Source organism: Canis lupus, chromosome 22 (assembly GCF_011100685.1).
Source record: "Canis lupus familiaris isolate Mischka breed German Shepherd chromosome 22, alternate assembly UU_Cfam_GSD_1.0, whole genome shotgun sequence".
NCBI classification, from domain to species: Eukaryota; Metazoa; Chordata; class Mammalia; order Carnivora; family Canidae; genus Canis; species Canis lupus.
In genome coordinates this window covers 52,760,360-52,773,445 of record NC_049243.1, presented here as the reverse complement: position 1 = coordinate 52,773,445, position 13,086 = coordinate 52,760,360, and the positions used below count along the sequence as shown (strand labels likewise).

Genomic DNA, 13,086 nt, shown 5'->3' with positions numbered 1-13,086 from the left:
CAGGAGCTGCTCAACATGTTTGACCCCCCCCCTCCCCACCTATATTCCCATGGTGATCAGTGCTCTAGATTAGAACACAAGTACCCTCTACTTGTCTTAGGGGAGCCAGTTTCAAAGAGCCCCAGTGGGGGGGCCTGACAAGGCTGATGGGATGCTGTGAGCTTTACGACAGAAAGAACTGATGAGAATTACTCAGGCCTCCAGAATGAAAGGAAAGGGAGCATGGGGATCCAATTTGGGCCTAACAAGCAGTAGAAACTAGATTTGCAGTAAAAGGGACTGTGATTTCTCCACACCACTCCATCAGCTTTAACGGCTGCACAGAGCCATCAAAACATCCTCAGGATGCCCCGGTCCGCTCCTTGGCCTTGAACCACAGGAAGTTGTTGCTTGACCTTTTGGAACTCAGCATTCTTATCTGCAAACACATGCAAGGGTCACTATTTTCTCCCAGGCCTGCTGGAAGAATTAAATAATATTAATAAGGCCATAGTAAAGACTTAATGGAGCTGTTATTATCATCACACAGGAGTGCTAAAAACCATGGCTTCTTGTCTGCCTTCCACAGTTCTTTTGTATCCATCTTTGCTGTTGGGCCAATATTTCTCAGAGGATCTACTTTAAGTAGCTTTTTCCTATCCATCAGACTCAGTACTACTTATTTGCAAAGGGCCTGAATTGTCTCAAAACTGACAATAAATTTATAATCTTCCATTTGTACTCTTCCCCCTTTGCTGTAAGCTCCATGAAGGCAGGTAAAGTCTGTTCTATTCTCTCTATACTCTCCCAGTTTTCCCCTGGGTTAAAGCAGACTTCTATTTGACTCCTGACTCAGTAAACATTTGTTGAACACTGCTGAGTGAGTGGCTAGAAATCTGGTAATCAGATCCATCAACTTAGTGATAAATGAGGATGTGAGTGACAGTTGGGGGCTCCATTACGAGGAGCATGCATAGTGGCACCTGGATAGCTCAGTTGGTTAAATGTCTGCCTTCAGCTCAAGTCATGATCCTGAGCTCCTGGGAACGAGTACCTTGTTGGGTTCCCTGCTCGGCACAGAGTCCACTTGTCCCTCTCCCTGTGCCCCACCCTCCACCCATGCTCTCTCTCTCAAATAAATAAATAAAATATTTTTTAAAATTGTATTTGAGGAGCATGCATAAATATTAATGTATAAACTTTTTTAAAAGATTTATTTTATTTTAGAGAGAGAGTGCACACAGTGGGGAGGGGCAGAGGGAGAGAGTCTTAAGCAGACTCCATACTGAGTGCAAAGCCCAACACAGGGCTCAATTTCACTACCCTGAGATCACGACCTGAGCCAAAACAAGAGTCAGATGCCCAACCAATGCACCACACAGGCATCCCGTGTATGAGCTTTTAAAATAACTTCTCAGAGGCTGCTTTTGGAGAAACACTGCCTGGAGTGGGGAGGACATTTACCAACTTCTGTGAGTGACCCCATGGCAGCTGACTACCCTGAGCCTGAATTCATCCGTCTATGAAATGGAAATCACTGTGAACACACAGGAAGGTTATGAAGAAGAATCAGTGAGATATAGAAATAATTTGCAAACTTATTCTTAAGCAGGAAACATGTTTTTTGACACAAATATGACAGGAAATCCCAAGATACAATGGGTCCAGTGGAGCTTCAGTGGGGAGGACTGTCTGCTTGGCACTTTGCAGCATCCTCAGGAAACCTTGTCAGAAGCCAGAGCTCAGGGGCCATGCTGGCAAACCCACTGACACTCAGGCTAAGGGAGAGTGTAATAGGCTTGCAGTAGATATCTTTGCTTTTCTCCATTGCATTTAGCTGAGGTTGCTTGATAAATAAGTTATAAGTCAAAGTCAGTTATAGATCAAGTCATAGGTCAAGGAGGGAAGGGATATGCGACTCTCCTCCAGCATGAAATTTAAGTTCTCATCTTAGAGCCAAACAAAACAAATGATCAGTCCTCTAAGTTTTAAATTTTGATATTTTAAATTTGTTGATATTGCGTTAAAAACACTCAAATCATTAAACACAAACTCCGGGCATAAAAAAAGAGCACTTGCACACATCATCTTAACTAAATTACATAGATAACACTGAGCCCCATCTGACGGATAAAGCAGGAAGCATTATTTGATCCCATCGTGAGCCATTTCTAGTAAATGCAGGGCCATTTCTAGTAAAAGCAACCAGCAAAAAAGATTTTAACAGCTACAAGTTGACTATGAAACACACAGGTGATACTCAATTTGTTGTTGTTTTTAATTCCCCCTCCAACAGAAGAGAGAGGGAGAGAGAGCTGGTACTCAGTGTTTTCCAGCAGAGAGAGAGCTGGTACCCAATGTTTTCCAGCAGCTGAACCCAGTTTCAGGATTGATGTGTTTGCACTTCTCTCCTCCCCAGGCACAGACCACACAGCTCTGCCAGAGGCTCCTGGGTCTGGCATAAGCTTTGCAGTTTCTGCCTGTCACTCTGGGCCCAGAGATCTCATCCAGCCCCTTGACTTCATCCATTCCATTGGGAAGGCCCATCTATTGACTTCATGGGCCTCCAGATAAAACAGTTCAGTTCCACAGGCACCCAGGGCACTGTGTTTTAACCTTTGCATTTGTTCATCCTTCAAGTTAGCTCAGGCACCTTGGTTTGCACTTAATGGTGCTTCTCACTCTGCCAGCAGGCATTGCTTCATCTATTTTGTATACAAAAGGACAGCGCACGGAGTCAACTTGGTAGGTAGCCTGTACAGCCTGACAAGACTGTTAGGATGCCTTTTCTCCCCTCTCAGTTCATGGGAAGTGCTCCCAGCCCACCAGATGGGAACTGCCTCTCTACCTCATGGGCAGCTCAACATTTGAGGGCATTTCCTAGGAATGCAGCAGAACGTCCAGCTCAAATGCCCTCTTATGAGAACACAATGCCCCATCTGAACAAGAGCCCAAAAAATGACCTGGAACTTTATTATTGTCTCTTATCCAAACCAGCATGATGCCCCAGAGAAGACATCCAAGACTTCTAACAAACACATTTACATAATCTTTCGAGTTTCCAAGTCTGAGGGGGGAAAAAAGTGGCAGGAAGCCAGCCTTAGGTAAAGTCTACTGATGCTTATCATCCACCAATTTAATTTTAAAAGCGGGGGTGGGGGGGGGGGGGGGGAATATCAAGTGGTTGTAAATGATTTAAAGTTGATTTGGACAAGGCACAGTAGAAGATCATTGTTTCAGTCCCTGCAATTCCTTTTATGCCAACTGAGCATGGACCAGAATAAACCAACCCTTTTCTTAGCAAGGCAGGTCTTTTTTTTTTTTTTTTTTAAACTCAAAAAACTTTTTTTTTTTTTTTCATTTAAAAAAGTATTTAGAACACATAAAACAAGGCAACGTTTATTCTTTCTTCTCATCTTCTGGTGTGGGGTCTGTCGGTGGCTCCTCCACTGTTGCACTGTTGCTCTCTGAGCCAGTGTTACTATCACTGGTCCCTTCCTTGGCCATACTGTCCACCCCCTCCTGCCTGCTCTCCTTGTCCTCAGGAGTAGACGTGCCTTCTTCACCATTCTGTTGGCTTTCCGTTGCTTCTTCAAGGTGTGTCTCCTCTGTCTCCATAGGGATGCTTTCGTCGTCCTTCTTCCCCTGGGTCTTACTAGCAGCTGGCTCTTCCTCGGGAACCGTGCTGCTCTGACTACATTCAGCTTGCTCTGCTGCTTCTTTCTCCCTCTCCTCTTGTCTTTTGCGGGCCTGCTCTTCGGCCTGTGCAATTTCAGCGGCAACCTTTTCCGTATCCACTTCTACTTTCAAACCGCACAACCTTTTAAGTTCATTGTTAAATGAATCTGTGCTTTCTAGGAACTTCCTCTTCTTTTCCTGGTGTCGCTCCTCTATCTGAAGAAGTTCAGCTTCTAGTTTTCGCTGATGAACCATTAAGGACTGGACCTGTCGTTTGAGGACCTGCATTCTAGCTGTTGTGACAACTGACCGAACGTCTGGCACCACACTCCAAGGATTTCACTGATGAGGCAGTGGTTTCTCTGGAAACGGGCAGTGGCTGTAGGCTTCATTGAAAAGCCATCATCATAATCATCTGGATCTCCTTTCTCCATGCGAGACTGTCTCTGTCGACTTTCTTCCTCTAAAGCAGCTTCTGCACGACTTTTCGCATTTATGTAAGCAAGGTATGAGGGGGGGTTATGCTAGGCCTTCATAGATTCATTGTACTCTATCTTTTCTGCTTCGTATTCGTTTAAATATTCTTGTTTTTCTTCATCAGTGAGATCTTGCCACATGCCACCAATAATCTTGCCAATCTCCCACAACTTTAGGTCAGGGTTGGAAGCTTTTACTTGGTCCCAGATCTTTCTGCTGTACCTCATGTAGGGCATCAGAGGCTTATCTGGTGGCTTTGGGGGTTTTGGAATCGTAATACCAGAGGATGCCGTGCCCCGGCTGTTGGTGCCCGGGTTCCCTCCCAGCCTGTAGTTGTTGTAGGCGAGATGACTGTATGGATTGTATCCCACAAACCCTGGTGTGCTGGGCATTTGTGTTGCAGGAGCTGGGGTGGGAGGTGGGGCATAAGATGGTCTTTTTGACATTTTGGAAGATTAAGTTCTCAGTTCCTTAAGAATGAATCTGAGATACCGCGGGCAGAAAAAGCGCCCGCAGCTCCGGCCTTGTTTCTCTTTTTAGCAAGGCAGGTCTTAAAGGAACTTGATTGCTGCTTGCTTGCTGCCCAGGCCTTTCTGATCAGGAAAGCTGAGGAGCGGGCTGAGAGCCATTTCTAGCAGCAGACTCCTTAGCCAGTCTGCAGCAGAGAGCAGTGCCTACAAGGTTCACAGTCTGAGTAAGAGACACAGCAAAAACTGTCTGGGGACAACCAAGGAGGGCCTTAGCCACACAATACCAGGAGACCTCCACCGTGTCAGAGACTGAAAGGCAGAGCCAGGGCAGGCCTCCACCGGTTGTCTTCAAAACTGCCTGAGCTTCTTTGTTATGCTAACCAAAAATACAAAGAACCATGTAGGAGGAGTCAGAAAAGCAGGGAAAGGAGAGGGAGAAGGAGATGGAGATGGAGATGGAGATGGAGATGGAGATGGAGATGGAGATGGAGATGATGGAGATGGAGATGGAGGGAGAAGCAGGGACAAATGCCCTGGGTGACAACTTGATTCCCTTGCCTCCTTCCAAGTACCATAGGGGTGGCCTCGGGCAGTCTGGCAACCTTATTCCCGACCTTATTTCCCCTTTCTGCTAATCGAACAGGAACAGAGAGAGCATAGAACCACTGATCCAAGGAGGAGCAACCAGAGATTCTCCCAGGGGTATGGAATTTGGAAACAAAAGAGAAATTCTCATTCTACCTGGAGGGCAAGATCTGTGGCATGCTGGTGTAAAAACAGCTGGCAGCCCTTGTTCTAAGCACTTTGGGTGCAGCACCTGTTGGGTCAAGGCAAGGGAGCACATCCCACCCACCAAACAGGAAAGCAGAGAGCCACCCAGCAGACATGTTAGAAATGACGCAGATAGATGCACAGGGCTCAGGGCCCAGACCCATCATCTTCACAGGCAAGCCTGCCAGAGAATATTCCCATTGCTGAATCTCCTACTTCATGACCAAGTGGAAATCTGACCCAGGCTTAAACTCTAAGCAGAAAGTCTGTCATTCACTCATTCAAGAGCATTTGTCAAAACAATCACTGTTACAGGCAGTAGACAAACCAAACAACAACAGTAAAACCCTGTGGCCTTTGTAGAATTCACATTCTAGTGAGAACTAATTAAGAAAAAGCAAAACAATATAGAAAGTATATTATATAGCCTGTTAGGCCTTTTTTTGGGGAGGGGAGGGAGCAGTGTAGGATAAGAACCACAAGTGTTGGGGGAATTCTAAAAGTTGAAATTCGAAGTTTCAAAGTAAACTTTTCTCAGGTGAGTAAAGATTTTGAGGGAGTGAGGAGGGAGCCATGTAGGTGTGTGGGGAAAAGCACTCTGGGCTGATGAAGCAGCCAGTGCAAAGGCCCAGAGGTAGAAACAGCAAGGCGCCATTGTGACCAGGCAAAATGGGGGTGCAGAAGAGTGATGGAGTCAAGGTCAGGAAAGGAAAGGGGCAGAGACTGTGTGGAACATTGCAGGCCATTGGAAGGACACTTTCCTTTGCTCTGAAAGAAAACAGGATTCATTGGTGGTGTTCATTAGGAGAGTAATGTTATCTGACTTCCCCTTCAACAGGTCATCTCTTACAGCTCCACTGAGAACACTGAAAGAGACCAATGACATTAACAGCATCAGAGAAATGCTTGGGAACCAACTCTGAGAGATGACAGTGGCTTGGATCCGGGTACTAGCTGGAGAGCTAGTTAGAGCTCTGGTAAGAGTTCCTCAACTCGGGGATCCCTGGGTGGCGCAGTGGTTTGGCGCCTGCCTTTGGCCCAGGGCGCAATCCTGGAGACCCGGGACTGAATCCCACGTCGGGCTCCCGGTGCATGGAGCCTGCTTCTCCCTCTGCCTGTGTCTCTGCCTCTCTCTCTCTCTCTGTGTGTGTGACTATCATAAATAAATAAAAATTTTTAAAAAATTAAAAAAAAGAGTTCCTCAACTCTTAGATACATTTCTAAGGTGGAAACAAAACAATTTATTGATATTAATTCATGTTATTATCTTTACATGATCCTCAATATTCTGACTACCCATTTATTCACTTTGCCTCTTTGAGCAGCTACTTTGTGTTCAGCCAGTGCTAAGTTTTTAAGCAATGAAATATGATTTAAAACAAGGATTCTAGGTTCCATGGGATTTACAATCTAGCTGGGAAGCAAGGATGAAAGCTATTTAAATAATTATACTACTTGGGGGTGAGGCCTGAAGAAAGCAGTTTCACCAAAGACATGCCTCCTTGCCAGGACAACCCAAGCTTTCTCCCATTTCAGGATGGCTCTAAAGGGTCCTCCCAGCCTCAGAGCACCCCAGAGAGTTGCCTATGGCCTCACAGAGACTACGACCTATTCTGAGATTTCTCTCTCTGCCCAATCCTGCTATTTTCTCTTCTCTTCTGGAGGTGATGATCCCAAGAACACACCTAGACAAACTTTCTGTGCGCTTAGCTCCCTTCTCAGAATCTACCTCATGATCAACACAACATGCAACACCGTTATGCAAATAAATCCAGTGAGCTAGATATGTGGACGTCTATACTATGTTCCCATCAGCATCTAGCTCCAGATTAAAGTTTGTCTTGAATGCATTTCTATGACTTATTTTGTCAGACAAAACAACCATCGCCCCCAAACTTTCCTTTTTGGCTCTAGCCGCCAGGAAACTTAAAGCTAGATACAATGATGAGTTATAAATAAAGACACATTTCTGCTGTCTGGAAGCATCAACTCCCTCTCATCCTATTTTTCAACCCAAGTGTCCTTCTTTCCATGATGTTCATTCTTATAAATCCTTCAAATCCCTTTGCATGACAATTGGCAAATAGTCTAGGAAAAGATATTTGCCGCAGGGGCTAATAATTTCTGAGGTATTTCCAGCTGCCTAAACTAGGGCCCAAAGACCACTAATACAGAAAACACTTCTTCACTTCTGTATCCTAAATGAGCTTTTGGCTTCATCTTCAAAAACCATTCAGAAGAGATACAAATCCAGATCCAAAAACCCTGAATAGCAATGTACATTTTTACTGAAGTTGAGGAAAGCAAGTGAACTGAGGTGACACCAAGGGTGCAGAGCAAAATTTCTATAACCCTGCCATCATCTCTCATCTTGGAGTGGTCAGGATGCTGTTGAGGACAGGTTTTAGAGACTTAATCAGATTCACACAAGAAAATACAGAATTTCTTAAATACTGGAAGTCCAAGACTGGACCTGCTCCTATCATGGTTGAATCCAGAGTCCCCAGTGGCATCATTAAGACTCCATGTCTCCCTCTGTCACTAGGCTCATCTCACTTCTTCATTGGTTTTGGTCTCAGGCTTTCACAACATGGTGTTAAGGATGGCCACAAGCTCCTGTGGGACTATGTAGTCATCGCAGCCATTGATCCCAAAGAAGAGAAACCCTTCTCTTCCCTGATACTTCCAGCAAATATTCCAAAGAGCTCTATGACTGACGCTTTTGGATTCATGTGCCCATCTCCATGATGGGGTAAAGATGCATCTAACTCAAACCACGTGAAACAGGTTTACTCTAAGAAAGAAGAGTCCACAGAAGTGGAAAAGGAAATGTATTACAGGAAGACAGCAGTTCCCAATTTCTACAATGCTTAGGGGCTCTTGCTATGCTTTTAAAATTCTAGCACAAGCTCATTTCCTCCTCATTCTTCAGTCCTCTCTCTTTGCATCAGTTCATCTAAATCCTCCTACTCCAAGATCATATTTTTTCATCTATGTATTCCCTCCCTTTTCTTTGTTGACCATTGTCTCCAGTTTTCTAATGCTTGTCTTTACCACTCACAAGGATCAGCACAAAGGAGGCCAAGTAGCTAAGCATGTTGACTTTTTTATCTTTAGATGGTAAGGAAAGACAAGGGATTGTGTTTTAATATGATTTGGACTTATCATACCCCTGGTCCATATGCTTGTATCTATCGACATATTCAGCAGTTCTTACTTCATGAGTGAGGAAGGAATTTTGTTTGGAGGAGAGGGTCCTCAAAGAGGGATAAAAAAAAAAAAAAAAACGGACAGGTTTTTAATCATGTTTCCAGATGAGGCTTTGAGTCTGTAGGGAGGGAAGTAAGAAACACAACCCAGTGGAATAGTTCAAACAGAATTTGAACAACTCTGAGCTCCTGAAGTCTAGAAGAACCAAGTGATAAACTGAGAAGAAGACCATTTTCCCCAACCTCTGAACCTAGCAATGCTCTTATACCTGGAAGAACAGAAGCTTGGCAACATCTAGAGACAGCATCTGTGGCATGGCCCCTGGCATTCTGATAGCCAACAACAGATGAAATTTTCATAAGGGGTCTCACGGACATGGGCCAGAGAGCACCCCAAAGTTGTATATCTACTCTGTACCATAGCTGGTAACCTGGACCATGGTCAATACCAAGTAAAACTTTGAAGATTCTACTGAGAGGCACTGGAGAGTTGCTAATTTCTTGTCAAACCAAAATGGTCCCATCCATGCTAGAATTATTTCAGGATTATATTTTACTCTGTAGCCACAAGCTGAGAGTAGGAATATTTGAGTTCCATAAATAAAGAGTTCAAACACATTTCTAAGAAAAGAATAGAATAGATAGAGGTACAGAAGATAAATTTTATAAATGAGGAAAGGTAAGGAACATTTTTAAATGTTCAACATCAATGGAAATAAATATTTTCAATCAAAGGTATTTTTTAACAAAGAAATGAAGTAAAACCTGGTAACACTACTAGGTTAACAGACTAATACATTACCATTAAAAATGAAAAGTGGCCAAAGTATATTGAAAATTGATTTAATCATATGCATTAAAACATTTTAAAAGTCTTTTCCTGTGAAATACCTCTTCTTTATCTTAAAAAAGTCTTAAATACATAAAGGTATTATGTAAAGCAGTGTTCACTATGGAAATTTTTGTAGTAAACATCTTAGAGAAGAGTGGCCAACTAAACTATGCTACATGTACTCAATTAAATTTCATGCAGATATTAAAAGTAAGGATTACATAGTTGTGGGAATAAATTTTTGGGACTAGTTTGTGATACAATGTAAGGTAAAATTACATATCCCATATAATTAAAAATATATGAAGTTAAATGTAAAAGAAGAATATGTTGGGAAAAAAGAAAGTAACACTAAATTCAGATCTGTAGGCAAGAAAAACCATGGAAATTTTTCTATTTTTTTTCTCTGTATACCAAATTATGTCATTTTTATAGTGGGAACATAGATCTATGAACAGTTTCTACCTAGAAATTGGCAGAAAGTAAATAAAAATAATCAAATATTCTTATACTCTTTTGTAATTATTTTCTACTAGTTCTCATCCACAACTGAATTTTCTGTATTCTATAGGAATGCAAATGAATGATTAAAGTATTGACATAACATGTTCATCAGAGTGTTTAGAACGTATAGAAGTGACATATTTAGGACCCTTGCAAACCTGAGGAAGATATGGGACATAATGCTGCAGATTGATATGGAATTTAATGTGTAAGAGGTTTTAAAGGAGCATTGTAGGTATGCCAGTGTGACATGCTCCATGCATTTTTGCAGAGTTTTCAAGGACTCCTTGACTCTTTCCTCTTGGTGGGAGTCAGTTCACCATATCCAACCATGGAAATGGAAGCACCCAGAGGTTCCTCTTCCCTTTTCACCACAGTAAGGGCCCTGGACCTCTTTTTGACCTATGCCCAAGCCAGCAAATGAGTAAGTAGTGCCAAGATAAATAGCAGGCTGGACTGTCTTCACTGCAGAAGTAGTAACAATGGTATCCTGCTATGAGTAGGGACAAAAAGATCTGACTGTGCCCGGTCTGGAAAAATACTGATTGTGTTCCGTAAGTCCCAACACCATTCTCACATGTTGTCTTGGCCACCACTATAATAAGAATTTATTCAGGTAAAAGTCATTCCTAGATCCTGGAGTGGCTGAGTCAAGGTTGGTGAGAAATAAGATATTTAGGACATCTCCAAATGCCTTCCAACAAATTGTATACTCATCATGAAAGGGAAAATGATTACTTTATCATGGAGAAGCCACTGATAAACAAGTGATCAAAGTTAACGACATGGATCACTGGACCCCTTACCAGGCTGTGAGACTGTGAAAAAAAGGGTCCTGGTCTTATTCATCTTTGCTCTCCCAGATTCTATAACACCAAATCTTACAGCAAATGTGGAGAGAGCCAACATTTATTGGAACTCAGGTATGTTTTCACAGTTCTCTGTCAGGTGGTAAATCTCCCATTTGACACAGGAAGAAGCTGGTGGTCAAAGACAGCAAGAAACCTGTTCAAGGTAATTAGACAAGTCACATTCAAGATCCAGATTCGAGCCCAAATCTGCCTGACTGCAAAACCCATGTTCTCTTCCACAATGTTTTCGGTATGAAATCTAACCATAAAGCAATTGGATTCATCAGAGAAATTTATTCATCACAAGAATCAAGAACAAACATTTTGCATAGGCTGGTGTTGCAAACTCAAATGCCCATGATTGGCCCCTTAATATACAAAATGAGTGAGTTAATAAGAAAATGGTGCATGACTGGGCTGGGGTGAATTGAAAAATGAACAAATCATCCAGACAGGGCAGCTGCCTCCAGATCAGCTGGCATTTGTGGATGAGAACCCAGCACTGGAAGCTCTTCTGTTTCATGAGGGAAAGGAGATTTGGATGTGTGGAAAAACTTCCAGTTTTTAAACATTGGCAGCTAATGTTTAAAAAAGCAAAGCATTTAGTTTGCCAAACTCAACATATCTATGTGCCATACTTGGTCTGCAGTCACCAGTTCATGACCTCTGGCATGGAGCATTATTCTTACAACTCTTCACGTCGGTGGTGGTCCTGTCTTCACACATTAATGTTGGTGTGGGGATGTCACCTTACGTACCCATCCTGGAACTGCCACCACAGGAACACAGCAGACTGAGTTGAGCCTCAGCAGAAGTCAAAGTGAACAGGCTGATGTGATTGCTGGTGCTTCCTAACTGATTATCTAGGGAGCTAGAAGGAGGGCTGGAGGAGAACCCAAATTCCTTGGTCTGTAATGTCTCATCCCACTGGTTGACATTGCCTACAGAATCATGTGCCTTTAATTTAGTGACCCTCAAGGGCCCTTGCAGTGACAATATTGCTAAGAAATAATGATGTGTGTCTGAGAAATACATAGTCCAAGTATCTCTAATGCTCTGAGGTGATAAATTGGCAAATAAACATAAATACGATTGTCTGAAATGTGTTTGTACTCTGAATTTGGAGCTTCCTTCCTTCATTTAGTAAGGAAATATAGCGCAAGCACCTCCTTTCAATTCCAGGTGCTATCACCTATGTTTAGGCAAGTTACCGTGTATCAGTTTGCTTATATCCAATATGCAGGTAATAATAGTATCCATCCACCTTAGAGTGTTGATGTGAGTTCCACATGGGGATTTGATGACACAAAAGCAGTGTGTTTTATGTTGTTATCTATTATTATTATTAAACTAATAAGAAAATGGCTAATTAAGAATAATATAGGGAAATAAGTGAACGTGTGGCCATAAATTATAACTTGTGAGTTTTAATTTGATAGGAAAAGAAATAGCTTCTTACAAGTTTGTTTTAAATACAATAATTTATTAAGAATCTCTTTAGCAGTAATTGAATGATGATAGCTACCAAAGTCATTAGGATCCTGCATAATTTGAAAGCAGATAACTTCCTTTATAGATATTCAGGATGAATTAATAATAAATAGAAGATGATAGAAATGGTTATAGACACTTAAGTAGAGTATTTTTCCCAGCATAAAAAGTCGATGTAACCATGACTCCATACGGAGGTGACATAAAATATCAATTCAGGAAAAGGATGATAAAAACTTTTTTTAAAGCATTTTGTCAGATACCTCCTAGAACTGCTAAATTGCCTTTCTATTCTCAATAACATGAGTCAAAGGCCTCAAAGCCAGTATAAAAAATGTGAAACAATCCATCTCTGAAGCAGCACCTGATAGGAGAAAACAGGATTTCCAAATCAATTTGTCATGATCCAATATGGATTAAGCAGTTTATTTGTTTTGACATTTCTCATTTGCTAAGTGCCAGGATGCCAAAGTAATCTCCTTGTGATACATACAGAGACCAGAACATTTATTATTATTTATTTGGGGGATTTATAGCCCCTTTTCCTCCAGAGAACTCATTTGAAGGCAAAAATATTTTGAAATTGGGACTGCAGGTGGTTTCACCTGATAATAATTTAATCTCGTCACTTTGCTCCTGCAGTGGAAAACCTTGGAAAACCTCTACCACCCTGGACAAAGTAGGAAAGGCCTTTCAGATTTATGTGGTGAACACAATCATCCAGGGTAGACTTGAACATCCACCCTTGACAAAAGTGGTAGAAACTCATTTGTATTCTAGAATCTTCCAAGTCCAGCATCTCTTAATCCCTTTCCATCCATCTT

At 42.2% G+C, this 13,086-nt stretch overlaps 1 pseudogene; it reads right to left on the bottom strand.

The window, feature by feature from the left end:
- Positions 1-3,363: 3,363 nt before the first annotated feature.
- LOC100683473 lies at positions 3,364-4,656 on the bottom strand (annotated as a pseudogene).
- Between the last annotated feature and the right edge of the window lie 8,430 nt (positions 4,657-13,086).